Raw genomic sequence first — 8,055 nt, forward strand, 5'->3', positions numbered from 1 at the left:
ATAGAATCACTTGGTGTTTCTGCATGTGGCATTGTTCTGATTTGATATGTTTCATCACACTGTCGTGCCATTTGTTTGCATTTGATATGACCTTGGTTCTGGACATATGCTGATTATTTCTGCTGAATTCCATGTGCCATCAGTTGCCTGTTATGCTCAAACTTTCTGTCCAATGTTCAGATTGGGTAATTCATTACCACATGCCGGTAGTGGGTATCTTTCATCTTCCCCTGTTTCTCAGGGAAGGCATCTTGTACACCTGGGAGTATCGCCAAGTGATGGCTGGGGTGTATTGTCCACACTTGTCTGCGTTGGTTCTGCAGTACGATACAGTGCACATGTTCAGAATGGGTATACACATTTGGTTCAAATTGTGCTGCTCAGCCTATTGGCTGATGATCTGGGTTGCAGAGTTAGGTGATCTTCTCCCATTGTAAGCACAGGCTTTCCAATGGCACTCTTTGTGGTCTGTGGCCTTTGCTATTGTCTTGATTAATACCATCAATGGTAACCAAAGACAGGTCCCTGCACGCCAGTTGGCCTGCTATCACTGGACCCGTGGCATCCGCAATATAAAATATCTGGGGTGGCCAGGGTGAGTGTTTGTAACAACACTAGTGGGTAATGGATCTCAGGGATGGAATCTCTGAGCCATTGTACATGATGAGTTTGGCATCGCTTCATTGAACTAACACTTGCCACTTCTGTGGGTACATACATTTCAGTGTACAAAATGGAAGGATGTTTACATCTGTACAGTATCCCGTTTTGCATATGGGTTATGCAGCCCTTTCATCTGTGGGTATATAATCAAGATGGTGGCAAAAGCTTCTGTTGGTACCACTTGCTTACACATTCCTTTATGTTCGCTGTGCTGAATGTCAGCTCACTTTGTGTATCAATGGTCAGGTCATCCTCATCAGCTGACCATATAGCCTGGCTAGACATTTCATGGATCTTGCCTTTAGGCTGTTTGGTATGCACTCTTGGTTGGTTAGAATGCTGTATCTATCTGGCCTCTGGTAGTGGATTCTCATGATGTCAAACCATTTGTTTTGGCCTTTGCTTTCTGCTTTAGTGCTTCCAGTGTCCTCTGGTGTCACATGACTTTCAAACAACATTAAAAACTGAGCATTTTCTGGGTGCATAAATGAGGCTGCACTGTCCACATTGCTTACTAGGCTTGCCTGCATTGGCTATTGTGTCAATGGTGGATGAATTATATATAGTCTGTATCCTCTGTCCATCCATTAGTCCTTCATCATACTTGTGTCCACTTTGCAGTAGAGCTTCCATGCTATAACCTTTAAGTTGGTCCAAGAGGCCACTTTGCTATGGTTCCATTGGGGTGGGTGCTACTGATTATTTTGTTGGCTAGCTCAGCTGCTGTAAAGTCACAATCACGTCCCTTGACAGCACATTATGAATTGATTAATGGTCTGTCGGATGTTGCCTAATAGACATGAATTCCAGATGGCGTATTCGGAAGGTGAACTTTACTCATAATTGATCTTTGAGTGTCAACCATATTTTATCTGGATTTTTAAGATGGTCTTCGGACAGAGCTGACATGTTAAGACTACGGAGGCTTTCATTGCCAATAGCAATTTTAATTTTAATGTGTTGTTTATCTGGTTCGAAAATATCGGGGTCCAGCAAACATAGCTCTATGCATTGTCAGAACAAAACAAACTCAGATACAAGGTCTGATGCCTTCCAGCTGCATTTTGGAAATTTTGTGGTCATTATGTGACTTTTTGCAGGATTTTTAATGCTATCTGAAACTTTTGACAGTTATTCAGGCTTTGTGGCTCCCTGAGTTGCAATATCTTAAGTGGCCACTGCCTTAGCTGGTGATAGGCGACTGCTTAACTGCTGTTAAGCTCTGTTCCTTCTTCCCTGGGCTAATGGAAGCTCTGCCTACACAACATTAATTCAGGTTCGGAAATGCACTGCAGGCTTCAAAGATGAAATCAAACAGTGAAAAAAGACTTTTTTCAGGCTTGTTCTGGCTGTTGACTGCTGTGGGGAACTGTTCTGGATGGACTTTTTCTTCCCAGCCAGCCTGCAGTTTTTAACTTCCCCTGACTTGTAAGGACAGTAAGTAGCAGGAATGGATTCCCTCCTGGCTGTGGAATTCTGCTTGAAGATAGACCACCTAGAATCTACTGTTTAATATCTGTTCCTGCAAAAACTTCACAGGAGGTAGACTTTTTCCATTTAAGGTCTCCAAAATTCAAACAATCTTACTGGGCCTGCTGGTTGCAGAGCAAGGAGCGAAAATGACCCAGGATGAAGTTACAGTGTGTAGGATCCATACAGATCTGCAGAATCACTTGCACATGGTGAGTTCTTGAATAGTTGTTTGGTTCCATATCTGTTCTTTTCTGGATATTGAATGGTTGAAGCTTGTATACTTCTCAATCAAACCCTCAAGAACCATATTGCCACCATGTAATGTTCTTCTATTCGCCATAAGCATACCAATCATATGACAAGGGTTGGTACAACAATCATCTGGGTTCTTTAGTTGAAGATAAGACTATATACAAATAATGTTAACTAGGAGGCTAAATCTACATGACTGACTACTATCATCAGCTACCGTAGACTGAATACAAGTCATGGGACGACCATATCACATCTTGTTGTGGTGGTAATAATTAACAGCACCATGATGCAGATCTCCATTGTCTCACCAGGGTGCCTGGCATGCACAGTGACAGTGTGATGACTTAAACTAATGACATGTTGTTGCTCTCCCTTAGATTCACCAACACGCACTCGAATGCAGGACCCCAAAGAGCCACCCCTGCCGCCAGATTTGGTAATCTGAGATGCAATACACCTTTAAGAGAACGTGGACAGATTGATCAGGTGACTGTATTACCCAATTGCTGTGTAGAGCAGGCTATAATCAGTAGTTTAGAATAGGGTCCGGTTTGAGAAGCACACGTGTTGGTGCTCTGTGGCTTATGTTAATAAACAGCATGTACTTCATCTTACATTGGTCTCAGTGTCTGCAGTATCTTGTTTACCAACTCATTCACCAGTAGATAGGTGTGCAACTGTGTTCGCTGAGCAAAGCTACCCGACAGAAGGAACATAATACCAAAGGACCGCCAGGCTTCACATGCACCTGCGTCACACCCAACCTCTGAACCAGGCACCAGCAGAGGTACCTGTACCTCGGTCAGCGTTAGATCTTAGAATGTTGGTGCACTGCAGTGAAGGCATTTCACACTTGTTTGAGGAGCAAGCAGAGGCAGAGAGTGCCCAGGGCGCCGGCAGTCAGAGGACTGCTGGAGACCAGAACGATGCTGAGTCGAAGGCAGAGTCATCCATTAAGCAGCAGATGCTGATGTCCAGTGGGATGTGCAGGAAGATCTGGTGGAGGTCCATGAGGGTATGCGTGCCATGGTCTCCATTATGGAGGAGTCCATGGGGAGCATCAGCACTGCTTTGACCCAAATAGCCGAGCATGTTACCTCTTCCATTGAGAGAGTGGCGAATCTCATGGAGAAGCTGCTCTAGGGTCAGAATCAGGGGTTCCTTGGGATGCGCTCAGACCTGCAAGCCCTCACACAGGCACTCAGGTGGTCAGTGTCAGTGTGGGAGATGGATGGGGCACCCAGTATCTCAGCTGGTTGCCCATACATCAATGGCAAGGGAGGTCCAGAGTGACCTCACGTCAGCACACGAGCTGCTTGTCATCTCTGCGGGCTCCCCTCAGGGCAATCTGGATGATGGCAGCAGCTCTTCCGCCCCTCTGCCAGTCACCATGGCTTCTGATGACTCTGTGATGACTGGGGAGATGCCAGCCATGGCACTGGCCACACCTTCCCAGGCGGGGCCAGCACAGGCTCCACTGGCCAGAGGGCGACTGCCAAGGTTATCAAGGCCAACAAGATAGCAGAGTCAGCAGGCTGTCTCCAATGCCACTGCCAGCGAGGGGGTGGTGGGGGGGCACCAAGATGTAGCACTTGTAAACGTAAGTTTAAAGCATCATGAGCACAAGAGGGGCAAGTCACGGGTGATCTTCTGTTGTGTAATGTTTTGTTTATGTTTTCTGATCCTGGAATTAAGACCAGAGAAGGTGATGTTAATTTTTTTTGGATTGTCAAAATCAGATAAATTTTGTTTTTGTCCTAATGGCCTGAGTAAGCTTCACCTTTGTATTTTTTGGTGCAGGGTATGCCAGTATGTAATGTTGGATGTGAGTGGCTCTGAACTTCATTGCACAGGCATTGAGTTGACTTTAGGTTCAAATGAAAGGGTCATTTCAAACATCGGGGATGGTGGCGACAGCCCTGGCATGAGGTGGAAGCAGATATTTAGCAGCCTAGCTGAAGGAGCATTGGATCAAGGCATCCCTGGTATCCCTGCTCCCTGAAGGATACAGAGGTCTGTCTCCATCACTCAGTGCTCTCCTCACTGTGCTCCTCTTCTGACTCTCTACCGGATCCATCCTTTGTGGCCTGTGGAGCTGCGTCAAGATCCTCTTCTTCCAGTTGGTTCCCCCTTGCCAGTGACAGATTGTGGAGAGCGCAGCCGCTATCAGTGGCATGCGCTCTGGGAGTTATTGTAGTGCACCTCCCAGGCGGTCCAGGCATGAAAAGTGCATCTTGAAAAGACCTATGGTCCTCTCTATCACTGCCCTTATGGAAGCATGACTCCTATTGTAACACTGCTCTGTTCGTGGGTGGTGGAGAGGCATCATGAGCCACGTCTTCAGCGGATAGCCCTTGTCACCCAGCAGCCACCCATCCAGACAGGCTGGAGCACTGAATAGTTTTGGCACCTGGGAGTGTCTGAGGATATAAGCGTCATGGGAGCTGCCTGGGTACCTTGTACAGAGCTGCAGAATCAGCATCCTATGGTCACACACTATCCACACGTTCATAGAGTGGAAGCCCTTCCTGTTGATGAAGGCACCGGGCTCAGCTGCTGGTACTTTGATGGTCACATGTGTACAGTCTATTGCACCCTGGACGCGGGGGAAGCCAGCAATGGCCATGAAGCCTCTGGCTCGCTCTGCCTGGCTGGCCTCGTCTATGTGGAAATGAATAAATGTCATTACCCGCCTGAACAGAGCTCCTGTCACCAGCTTGACACAACTCTGGACAGCTGAATGGGAGATTCCACAAAGATCCCCCACTGAACCCTGGAAAGAGCCGGAGGCATTGAAGTTGAGGGCCACTGTGACCTTCAGTGCCACTGGCATGGGGTGTCCACCCACACAATCAGAGCTGATCTCAGGCCCGATCCTCTGACAAATGGAGGTCACAGTCTCCCTGGAGAGCAGAGCCTCCTTCGACATTGCACCTCAGACATATTGAGGTAGCTGCATCGCTGCCTGTAAACTCTGGCAGCAGAATAGTGGTGTCTTCTGCAGCCCCTTACGCCTTAGACTACCTGCTGGCCCTGCTCCCCTTGTGCCTGCACCTCTCCTCCCACAGGTCCCTCCCCTGCAATCCACATTGGGACACCTGGCCTCCTCTCCCTTCTGCCCCTCTCTTCCTCCTCAGAGGAGGTGCCTCCAACAGAGAGCCCATTACCAGGATAACGGAAGACTATCTGATACCTGGAAGGTTCCACATGGTCTGAATCCTCCGGGGGCCACGGAGCCACCAATGAGTCCTGAAATGAAACCTAGAAATGCTAAGAATGAAGCTCAGAACAGAGATGAAATTGTCGAGTTCAAATAAGCAACCAGCAGCAAACTATCTCCTGAGCTCCTCACTCCTCACAATGGCAATGCTGATGACCCTTTTCATCCTGCCCTTGGATGAGGTTTTGAAGAATGTGGGCAGCCTGCCTCCCGTTTTGCCCATGCGATGAGCGTGAAATCGCCCAGGCAACATAAAATCTGCTTCGATTGGGTTTGTAATGGCTTTAAGTGGCCTCTTAATTGATGATGGGCATGTTTCTGACTCCCGTGCATGTCCCCTGAACTGAACATTGCACGCATGGGGGATGACACTGGGACTCTCACCCGATGTCTCCTCGCACTACTTTATGTCCAACCAGGTCCAGTGGCACCCAGCTGCGAGGCACAAAATTCTGGCCACTCATACGCAAAAACACACACAGCAAACAAACACATACATACAGCCCACCCACACACACACACACACACACACACACACATACACAGGCCAGGATTTTGCCCTCATTGGGCGGGCCCGGTGGGGACAAGCAGGAGCGGGAGCAGTCGGGAAGCTGACCGCTGCCCGTGATTGGGCTGTGATCGCGATTTCATACTGGAAGGTCGGTTAAGGCCCATCCAGTGTGAAATGCCTCAGGGAGGTGAAAATTTTTGAAAACTTAAAAATAAAGAATTTTAACATGTTAAAAAACATTTCCCCTCCATAAGCAGAGACATGTTATTAATGAAATGTTAAAATTTTTATTTTATTTTTAATTGCTGTTGGAAACCTCATCCCACCCATAGATGAGGTTTCCTAAAAAATGTGAAGGCCGCTTGGCCTTTTTGCCTGCCCGCCAACCGTAAAGTTGGACGGGCAGTGAAGAATTTCATTTAATTGGTGGTTTAATGTCCTTTGTAGGCCTGTTAATTCTCGGCGGGTGCACTGCTGACTTCCATGCGCTCGTGCCGACCAAAATATCACGCAAGTGCACAATGCGTCGGGACGCTCGCCTGATGTTATCACGTGTCATTTAATGCTCGTTCAGGTCGGGCATGTGCCCGCCCGGCGAGTGAAAAATTCTGGCCATAAACACAGACGCCACACACACATGCACCCACACACACACACCACCTCTCCAGACACACACAGACACACACACACACACACACACACACACACCTGAGTGTGCAGTCCCATCACAATGACATTGATTGCTAAGCATCGCACCCATGGCATGCAATGGTTGTCAAGCTAATATTTTGCCCTTTTAAAAAAATCATTCTCACACACTTCCTGAAGTGCAAACCAGCAGCATTGAAGTGCAAGGAGTTAGTTGACTGATGGAATTGTCTTCAGGGCAAGCATTGTTCAATGACCAGACCACAATTCAATTTGCTCGATATGCCCCGAAACACTGCAAATAATGAGTCAAATGGCCCAAAGCCTTGCACTGCCCATTTAAACAGGCCACCACTTTGAAGGACCCTTGAATCGTTTTGGAGGCTGTACTCAATAAAGGTGCTGAACCTGGTTTCAGCTTTTTTTGCAGCACTCAGAGCTGAAATCATTGTAAAGAAAGCAAAATACTGCGGATGCTGTAAATCTGAAATAAAAACAGAAAATGCTGGGAAAACGCAGCAGGTCCGGCAGCATCAGTGGAGGGAGAAACAGAGTTAATGTTTCGAGTCTGTATGACTCTTCTTCAGAGCTCAAATTGTGTTGGGGATATTGGATTGTGGGGTTCTTTTGCAGTTGCAGAGACTGCCTAACTCACTAACAGTGTCAGTATGTTAATTACTAAATAGCAAATGATCAGTGTTGACACTGCACTGCCAGTGCAATTTCGGACTGCTTGTTTACTGTCATAGCCTCGTTACACTGACAGAACTTTGCTCCAAATATTAATGAAATCAGTAATTTGTATAATTTTCAATTACAAAAAAGAATTGGCCCAGCACAGTTTGTACATGAGTCATTCGTTCCTAATGAGTCCACAGTTGTGGTGTCCATGTTACACCCACAGCAGATTTAAAATGTGGAAATATTTATTTCTTTCAAACTTTCTTCAAGTAACTATGTGGTAAAATATGGCATCCTTTTCAATAGAATGGTGTTTACATATCCATACCTTCCAAATTACTTTTAGTTTATTTTAATTATTATTAATAAGTCAGAGTAAAACATCACAGTATGGGTTGTGTAGTGAGCTGTAACAAATGACCCAGCTACACAGATACCCAGGGATGAGGGGTATAGTTGACACCCTGCTCCACAAAAATAAACCTTAGGCAGCTTACAGTTGCCATCAGAATGCAACAAGATTTTGTTTGTAAAATATAATTGGTGTGCCCAGGACATGATCATATAAATCCAGGCCACCAGTCCAAAGGGAGCACTGCAGTGT

Source organism: Carcharodon carcharias, chromosome 15 (assembly GCF_017639515.1).
Source record: "Carcharodon carcharias isolate sCarCar2 chromosome 15, sCarCar2.pri, whole genome shotgun sequence".
In the NCBI taxonomy this organism is placed as follows: Eukaryota; Metazoa; Chordata; class Chondrichthyes; order Lamniformes; family Lamnidae; genus Carcharodon; species Carcharodon carcharias.